The sequence below is a fragment of the Adiantum capillus-veneris genome, chromosome 6, assembly GCF_014529385.1.
Source record: "Adiantum capillus-veneris isolate H3 chromosome 6, ASM1452938v2, whole genome shotgun sequence".
Taxonomy (NCBI): Eukaryota; Viridiplantae; Streptophyta; class Polypodiopsida; order Polypodiales; family Pteridaceae; genus Adiantum; species Adiantum capillus-veneris.
The window spans coordinates 84,439,495-84,449,908 of NC_140936.1; the positions used below are offsets into that span (position 1 = coordinate 84,439,495).

Here is a 10,414-nt window from a genome sequence, read left to right on the forward strand (position 1 = left end):
AACCCTCACGGACACCCTATCACCTACGATGGACACCGTATTATGTGTTTGGTAGAGTCAGGGGAAGCTTGTTGGTCCATATATGTCAGTAGTGGCTTCTAGACCTTAGATTCAACAAACTAGAGTCGATCACAATTGGTGCTTACTATCTGTTGTTAACCCTCACGGACACCCTATCACCTACGATGGACACCGTATTATGTGTTTGGTAGAGTCAGGGGAAGCTTGTTGGTCCATATATGTCAGTAGTGGCTTCTAGACCTTAGATTCAACAAACTAGAGTCGATCACAATTGGTGCTTACTAGATGATCACTAAAAACATCAACTTGAATATCGGTGCAGCAAATGATACAACATTCATTGTTGATGCGATAACAAACAACACAAAAGGTCAAGTTACATGTATCATTGTCCGCATTCATTTTACTGGGAAAAAAGATGGTGCAAATGATGCAACATGCACTATCGACTTGATAATCGGTGCAACAAATGATGCAACATACACTATCGATCCGATAACACAGAACATAGAAGGTCAAGTTACATGTATCATTGTCCTTATTCATTGTATTAGAAAAAAGATTGCGCTTCATCAAACGAAGCAAAAGCAAACTTCGGTGAATATTGAAACAATGTACCATAAATCCACATTTTTCTTGACACTTGCATATGCCATGATTGGACACAAGGCATAGGGTGCAACAATTTCCATTAAAGTTCATCTTATCTTTAGAGACACGTTTGCACCAGGCCTTGCCTATGTCATGTTGTCACGAATCAAAGACCATCAAAATCTGAGAATTCTCAACCTACGAACTCCTAATATATATTCTGCCTTATTCCATTTGAGATTTTCCACAAAATTCATTAGAAACTTTTCAGCAACCAGTTGAATAAATATTCAAATAGGTCTTCAAATTCTCCATGACTTTGTTTTGAAATGACAATGCTAATTCTTTATGAATGACGCAATTGTGCTACACTGTAACTAACTGATGTCTCAAGAGCTATTTATTTATGTTGATTTTTTTGCATCATCGTTACCTACACTTGACTCTCTGTAACCTTGCTCTTATTTGATTTGGCTCTATTGTTATGACCACATTCTCAACTCCTTCACACCCTTCTACTATTGATTTCTCACTACAAAATCTAATCATATCACAATTGCAGGCAATGTGTGGGCATCTAACAAAACAAAATGAGCAACTCGAAGGTATATTACTCTATAAAACATAACACATGATGTTTCTTCAATTCACACCAATATTTGGATACCCTACAGAGACTTGTTAACCTTTTCAAGAAAAAACATTCCCTCAAGGAAACAGTCCCATATCTAGTCACGAGTGTCTGACATAGAAGAAATTGCAGTTTCTTAACATGATGGCAGGTTGCCGTGGAGACACTTATATTAAGAGTTTTGCAACTATATAGAGATGTGATTATTCATACACATAGCCATGAAAAAAAACAACCAAAACAAATGCATGGGCATCAAAAAATCAACATTGAACAATTTAGTACTTCTACACGCACATTAGTAAGATTGTATTTTTTTCTTTCTATCACTGTTTTAGTACCTACATCAAACCTGCTACAATATTTCTTTATCCTTTTTTTAGGTTTGGTGAATGAAAGAGATTATCAACACACTAAATATAGAGATTGATGTATCTGAAGATCTCATGATGAATATCGAGGAAGATAACGTTTGCCTCAAACAAAGACACCAATAAGCTCTACGTTCTCGAGATGCTTTACTCTGGCTACGATGTTGCTCTCCAAGACCTATTAGATACACCAAACAATGATGCAAGTGAGATACTAACAAACTTCAAGAAACAATGCAACAATGCGTACTCACACACAGAAAGCTCACATGACAACACGACAAACATGTATATAAAACACGATTCAAAATTTTTGATCCATAGGCCTTTCATCAACATTGACAACCAATCTATAGGTTAGATCACCTTGAGAAAATTTTCATAAAATATTTAGTCCACAATTCTTAGACATCAACATTCTATCTAGCACTACCCCTCTTCTTATTGTACAGAACAAGACAGCAAGAGTGGGACTTTGCTGCTTGAGTAAGACAGTCCGGCCATGAATTTAAGACAATGCATTAAGATAATAAGATAATAGTGTCCACTCATTTAAAAAGTTCTTAAGTGTTTGAATACTCGAAATTCTTAACAATATGTGACCACTATGGCATTCACCAATCAAAATCTTTTGCTTACAAAAACCAACATTAACCAGGCCAAAAAGGATCAAAATGAATAAGAACTAGTCAGTTTCAATCGTGGGGAGGAGGCTGAGGCTGAGGCAGCGGTGGAACATTTCCATCAAAGCTAGCATCGAACGCACATCCTAAAGAGGCGATGCCCACCCTCCTCTTTGAGGAACCCGGCCCTATACAAGGAGGAATGATGCGCCAACCATTTGTTGTATAATGGTACAGATACAGAGAAGCACCCGCCAGCAGAAGCACTTGGCTACAGCTAGCGATGCAGGCGGACTTACGTGGGAGGCTTCGAAGATTGGTGTCAAAAGCAGCCCCGTCTATAGCCATCCAACCATGGGTAGCAAAGTCAAGCTGAAAGATGTGGAAGCGTAATAAGGTGGAGGTAGGCGCTGCTGCGGCGCTAATGCTGGCACCGCGTGCAATTAGCTGATCACCATCCTCTTGAGGGCGCTTTGGATTAAGTACAAGCTGGAGAGCCACGACGAACAAATGCTCGTCCAGCTGCACCATGTGAAAGCGAAGCTCCTGCGAGATGCCCCGCCGGCCAGCAATGTTGGAGAGCAACGTGGTAGGCATATATATTTTTGACATAGTTGCTGCACCCTCATACAAGTCTATCCATGGATCAAGGTCATATCGACAGATCCGGAAGAGGGCGAGACGAGGCCATCGACGTCGATGCTGGCCTGCTGCTCCTGAACTATCTGACCGTATACTAGTATCATAATGGAAATAGAAGCTGTCGATGCGGACATTTAAATTGGACAGGTTGCCGATGTAGAGCTCTTCTCGCCTTGTCTGCGTTCTGAGGTGGTAAGTCTCCACTCGCACTTCTTCTACCGACACACGAACCAGAAGCAGGCAGTTCTCTACTAAGCGTTGATCGCCTGACGCTTGCTGCTGATCCATCCGCGCCATCCTCGAGCCGAAACTACGTTGCGAAAAGTGTACCTGCCGACGTTCGTTTTCGGGTGGAAAGGCATCGTGCAAGAGGCGGGAGAAGGGAGTCAAGGGCTTGCTGATCACAAGCGGCTCCCACCCGCTCACATTTCGCAGTCCCTTGAAGAACTCGCAGCACAGTAAGCCTCCCTTGCCACCGATAGGCGATATTAGCAGTTCATTACCGTACAATATTCTTTCTGGAGCGTACTCTGCTATGGCTGCCGGCGCAGGTATCCAGTTCCATGTGTCGCTGTTTGGGTCGAAGGCCACCCACTCGCACTGCTTGCTGGCCAGGCCAAGAGCAGCATCCATTTCTGGTTTTTTTCCGCAGAGGAACCAGGGCAGTTGTACTGCATTGGCGCCATGAGCGCTGCAGATCATTTTATCAGAGGTTGACTCAAGAAACGCAAGAGAGAGAGAGAGAGAGGGAGAGAGAGCGCAACTTACGAGATTGATACAGATTGGGCCTGTAGCTGCTGCCTCCAAGAGACAATAGGAGGAGTTGAGGGAGAGAGGATGGCTTCGTGCCAGGAGCGGCACGTGACACTCAAGCGGACCAGATCCCTGACGGGTAGCGTGGTGAGGCAACGCTCGACCAATTCCTGCGGTAGGACATGCCAGATGCTGGAAGACAATATGATCTTCATCGGAAGGCCTCGACGCGTGCGGCGCAGAGTATGAGCGACATTCTTCTCCTCCTGCCAATCATCTTCCCCCCTCATCCCCTTGATGACATCCTCTCTGCGCGGTGGCATCGAGTCCAGTAAACGAGTGATCACCAGGACAAGAATTTATGACGCTTCTCTCCTCAGATTTTATATCAATATGCAGGTGAGGTCGTGCTACGCACACCTTGGTCGTGGTTTAATTAAAGCCACACTCACAGTCCTGCACCAGGCTGGGCCAGCGCTCAAATTCGAAGGGTGGCTCCAGTGTTCGGGGAAAATCATTTCTCCAAACATGCATTGTGAACAAGTAAGTATGTAAATAGTTAACATCCCCCTTTCACAAGTTATGTGCTTGAAAGCTCTCATGTAAGTTATGTGGCTCTGGCAGGTAATATTTCATCCTACAAAGTCTACATCAAACTGGTGGTACGTCATAGAGGTAGCCCCTCGTAGTGCAAGGACGTATGAAGGCTACCATGTGCCAATCACAACGGCATCAATGGAGGAGATTAGAGAAGATGCTCAATCCGAAGCCGCTGCGGTGGTGCCAGACGAGCATCAAGATGCTACTACTCTATATGGGGTGCATGCAGAGGAGCTACAAAATGAAACAGAGGATATGTGTTTAAACGGAGAGCTCTATATAGATATAGGAAGTTATGCTGAGTTATGCGAGGATGAGAGAGAGATCTCTTAAAGCCACAAATATTGTATTTGAACAAGTTTGCTCCGTGTTGTAAAAGCTCTGGCTCTCTAAGTACCTTCCATGGTGTATAACGCTCTTTTCTACTCGCGCTCACATCTTTTGATTGAAAATTATGAGTTTTCGACTTGCCTCTTCTATCACTCAATTCATTGCGTCATTGTATTTATATGCGTCATTACGTCATTGTATTTAATGATCTTTGCGTCATTGTTTACTCTATTCATTCAATATTAAGTTTAAATATTCGTGTGTTTAATGCAGGTATGGATGATGAGGAGTTTCTTTCTTCTTTGTCACCGCAGCAGAGACAGTGGTACGTGGAGCGTCATCGCTCTGGCGCATCATCGCGCGTTCCTACTCCATCCGCATCTCCCTCTCTTTCGGAGCATTCGGCGCGCTCCGAAGCTTTGGTGTCGACGAGACGATCTTCACACTCGTCTAGACACCGGCGCTCTAGTGGTGGCGGTGGCAGTTGTTGTGGGGATTCCGCCGCCGATGCCTCCATACCACCTCGTGTTCGACGAGGCTCTTTACCCTCCCCTTCTTTGCCCGCCCCCACACCAGCCACAGCATCGCCCTCTACGCTAGGTTTTGCGCGGCTGACTGTTCCTAGCAGCTACACACCTCTACCTACTCCGCCAGGAGCCACCCCACTCGACACTCCTCGCTTCGGGGCCCAGACGCCGGTGGAGACACCTGACGTCCGTACCCCCATCGGCACGCCACTAGAGACCCTTGCCGGGACACCCAGGTTCACGCGTCACCGGCTAGAGGGCTTGCCTTACTCCGTCGACTTCAGCGGCGGCATCATCATGGATGATGACGGCAAGAAGGTGATCTCGCGCATGCGTGGTCTTTGCTCTCAGCTGTTTAGACACTACATACTAAACAAATGGAGTGAAGTACCAAGTGATTTAAAAGCCAGAGTCATCAGCATACTTCATGATGAGTTTCCCGTTCCAACACGGGATCAGCGCTTCAATAAAGACCTGATGAAGATTCGAATGCGCGAATACTGCAAACACAAGCGTTCCGAAGTGCAAAAAGCAATCAAGCATGGGTGGAACAGGCCAGATTGGCTGGCCAAAGAAGATTGGAAGAATGCGAAGAAAGCAGCGCGCGAGAATCCCGACAAGTGGAAGCAACAAAAGGATGCAGCCAGAGCGCGAGTAGAGGCAGGGAGCTCGCTCCACTTGGGGAGCGGTGGATGGGCATCATTTGAGGTCGATTTTGTAAGTGTTTTCGCATTGCTCTTTATGTTCGATAGTTTAGGATTTATGAGTTTTTTAATTCTAACATAATGAAATCTTTGTATGTTTTGACAGTGGTCGATGACAGGACGTGATCCCACACCATACGAGCGCGAGTACGCAGGCAAGAAGGGCTTAAACGCCCTGATGGACATTCTCAGTTATCGCGGCGGCATGGTTAGTATTAGGGTTTACTCTTTTCTATTTTTTGTATTGTTTTATAAATGTCGTTATATGTTTATACTTACTGAAAGCTGTCTTATTGTCTTTTTTTGCAGAATCCGACAGATACGTCGCTTGGATGCGATGAGACGTCTGACTAGACGACGTCAGTTTAGCCGTAGCTAGATAGCGTTAGTTTAGGGTTTCTCATAGCTTATGTATCATGAGACGGATTTTATACGTCTTTTTGAACCATGTATATTATTACATTTGTCACCGCAGTTCATTTTGCCAATCAATTCTTTATGCCTATGATGTTGTACAATTATCATTATTACATTTGCCAATCAATTCATTTTGCCTATGATGTGTACAATTGTCAATTTTACGCTTGTCAATTTTGCAAACAATGCGTCTTGTGGGTGACTATTTTGGGTCTATTATCTACCCTTGCACTTTTTTTAAAAAGTGAATCAAGTACAATATGGTTGATGGGTGGCAAGGCATTCAATGCCCTGTCACCAAAAAAAAATTCTCTCAAGCGTCGCTATAACCGTCGCTATTTATGGCTCTGTAGCGTCGCTATGAACGTCGCTATAGACTTCTGTGTAAACGTCGCTATGACCGTCGCTATGAGTGTCTCTATGTAGCGACGCTCTCGTAGCGACGCTCTCGTAGCAACGCTATTAGCGACGGTTTTAACGACGCCGGGGGATATAAAAACCCAGTGTATTTCCGTCGCTAACAGCGTCACAAGAGCACACAACCTCTTGTAGTGAACGTGCACTTCGTTTGGCAAAGTGGACACAAACATGGTTTGATGAAAAGAGTGGTGTAGTGGGCTCTCATCACAGGTGTCTCATCTACCGCCTCTTTACCTTCTCTCGTCTGTATCCCTTTCGGTTCGATTCATGACGCTTTGGTCTCCTCATTAAATTTTGGCTCCTCACGACGCTGCAATTTCGTATTTCGCTCAAATTCTAGTTTTAGCATCTTCTATTGATAGGTAACTGGTCTTCTTATGAAAAGCTACAAATTCTTAATCTTTGGAGAAATTTAATCTCACAACGAGGGGTATTTTGGGAATTCTAGAAAATTTGAGGGGCATTTTGGGAAATTATGACAAAATATTGGGAAAATTTCCACAAATCAGAATCGTATTTTGGTAATCTTCCCAAAAATTATTTATGTAATTTTTCCCAAGCAATATGGCTGACTGCGCCAGTTCTCTCTCTCTCTCTCTCTCTCTCTCTCTCTCTCTCTCTCTCTCTCTCTCTCTCTCTCTCGCACGCGCGCGCACGCGCATGCCGCACACGGCCATTTTTGTCCGCCTAACTCCAAGAAATCGACTCCCCATCAACCTTTGAGTATTTGGTGCACGTCACATCCCCGGAGTTCCCCCAACTTCCAAGGTAATCTGGAGAGAGAGCAAGCCAGTCATAGACGGAGCATAGGCTACTCACGCATAAAGGAGATCAAGCCGTGTGTACACTAAGCGAGCGTACACGCATGGAGACAACGACATCAATGTCAAGGAGTGCTGGTAATCATTATAAACTAGGCAATTTACTCCTCACCTCTGGTTGTCCATCCTCGTGCGGTGCAAAATTGGCATGCTTGAATCCGGTTCTCCATAATAGAGTAGTATAGATAGTCACAGTAAGCCTATAGATTAACAAAGGTGAGCCTAAGGCTGGTGTCACATTGGGACAGGCGGATACCTTTTTCTCTCTAATCAACCAATCAGCTATTGCGCCATCGGATGCCCTTGTCACACTGGTTGCTACCCATGGTTCCACGACTTAAGTAGCTCTCCAACTTAGCGGCCAACTTTTCCATGAAGTGTGGCGGACTCCTTTGCCCACCCAACCTCAACCCCATCGCTAAAGCTACAATCTAATTGGTTGTGCATCATCTTTTCCAGGTTCTGCCAAATGCCACAAGGTGACATCATTCCCAACAGTGGGTGGAACCCAACAGGCTCTCATGCACGACCATGGTGGTCAGGAGCCATCCACCTCAGGAAGGACGTGTGGCTCAGCTTGACAGGAGCCTAATGTAGTTTTTTACTTCCTAGAGTTGGGAGGTGGCCACATGGCATGGTCTAGACTATTTCCCTTAAATCTTATTGCACGGCTATTGAGCTCGCCAGAAAGCGCAGCGCTAAAAAAACACACAATCACGTTTATTTACTCGTCAACCCCTCGGGGCGTCCACTAGGAAATATCTAAGATAGCACGTGTTAACAAAATAAGGGATTTATAATTAGGTACATTTACAGAAAAATGTACTTACATAAAGGGTTTTTGAATTGAGAAAGTGAAATTTTCATACATAAGGACTAGTTTGTTTTGTAAAAATGCATACATAAGGGGCACATATAATACTTGAAAATATAGAGGTAATGAATTATTTAGATACCTCTTGTTTGCACGTGTCATATGCAATTTTTACATAGTGGACTCCCCGGCTCAACCCATGCTCACTCCACTCTTCATGCAAGCATGGTCGTCTGCAAGCAAGTATGTTGGTGCATAGTCAACATGACAGCAGGTCTCTCTCTCTCTCTCTCTCTCTCTCTCTCTCTCTCTCTAGAGGACCAAAGCATGTTTTGGTGGTATTGAAAAGGGATGTCTTGGACACTCTTTTGGTAGCACTTTACAAGCCCTATCTTCATGTGTTACATGTAAAATAAACTAGCATGTTATATATACTCAATGGATAGATTTTTTCTTGTAGAATCTAAAAGTTTAGAGTCTGACAAGTTTTGAGTTTTTTTGAGTTTTTTTGCAAACAAATTACCGGTCCCCAATTTTTTTAAACGGTACCACCAAAAGGTGCAAAAAGTGGTACCACCAAAAAATGATTTAACCTCTCTCTCTTTCATTGAAATGTGTATTTACATTACTTTACATTACATGAAGTCTTTCCTGGGTTCATAATAACCTCATAACCTGTATATAGTTATCTCGCAACTTGTATTTTGAAATCCTGACACAGTCTTCCCACTTTTTTCTTTGGATAATTTCCCTCCCTCCCTCTCTCTCTCTCTCTCTCTCTCTCTCTCTCTCTCTCTCTGTCTCTCTCTCTCAGACGCCTGGGTCACACATCCTCTTGCGTCACACATGACTATACATAAAAAAAGATGGCAACTTTTGAATATTATTTTTGTTGCAGCTTCCAATAGTGTCCAACACGGGTAGCTTTTGATTTTTTTCCCAACGTGTGCACATAGCAGGGTCACCAACATATAGATTTCTTTTCTCTTTTTTTTCAGTCACAATATGTTCGGGGGTTAAAGGATTGTGATCCTTGGCCTAATGGGAACCTGGAGGAGGGTAATCTGGTACGATTGAGGTCCAAGCTTACAGAGGGGATCTCCTAGCAAAGCACTGACCCAAAAAATCTGCAACGGAAAGTTCAACACACCCCTGTTGATAAATCGTGATTAGTGTCTTGGATTACTGCACTCAGCAAGGCATGCGTGAAACGTAGCGAGTAGCATCCTAGGTCATGCGTAAGCCTAACAAACCCTCCCGCATTTCCAAAGTCCGACAGGCTACATCGGAGAATGAGGAGGAAGAAGGTGGACAAAGAGCTAAATCACTTAATACACAAAGGACCGGAGCATACCTTCGATAGCCAACGAAGGACACAAACCACTCCGCTCTTCACCAATCAACCCTTCATCATTGCTATCACCAGTTACTCTACGTGATGAAACATATTATTGTCTCTAGAAAATCTATAATCTACCTTTTCCTAAATCTTGTCCTCTCTTTTAAAAGCTGAAACCATGTTTGATGGGTTAGTCTTCTTATTCTAACGTTAATACATGTGAAAAAGCTTGCATTTGCAAGATTACGATAAACAAGGATCGTGTCTTTTTACTTGGTGAGTCCAATTTCCTAAGTTTTTGGTTTCTTGCGCCCAAAGGCGGCCACGTGGCACTAAAAAAAAGCATCGCGCACATACCAAAATCACCGAATGTATTAGTAAAAGTGCAATGAAGAGCAACACGATCCACAACTACTAAAAGATGATCAATGTAGAGGAGATGGGAGCTCTCATGGGGCGTAGCTATGGTGCCCTTGTGTTGCAACCTATTTATCGCATGCCTTCGCTAGCTTATGTGGTGCAGTTTCATGTTGTTGCCCACCCTTCGGACATTTTTTTCATGTCCACCCTTGCAAGAGAGTCTTCAAAGTGCCTTGTGATTACTTTCAAACTGGCGTTGATGGGGAGTAGCCCAATTTTGCACATAATCAAGAATAGATGGCTCATTATGAGCTATTGATCATGACTCTGCAGATGGTAGTGAACGAGGCAAAGCTACATGGGATTCCTTCTGGTAGGAGTAGTTCGACCTTAACAAAGCTAGAAGTTTGAATCGGCTCCAACAAATGTTGAACAACCAAGTATCGGGTC

The 10,414-nt window shown here is 43.9% G+C and overlaps 1 pseudogene; it reads right to left on the reverse strand.

Moving 5' to 3' along the window:
- Positions 1–2,309: 2,309 nt before the first annotated feature.
- LOC147455806 (uncharacterized) lies at positions 2,310–3,955 on the reverse strand (annotated as a pseudogene).
- Between the last annotated feature and the right edge of the window lie 6,459 nt (positions 3,956–10,414).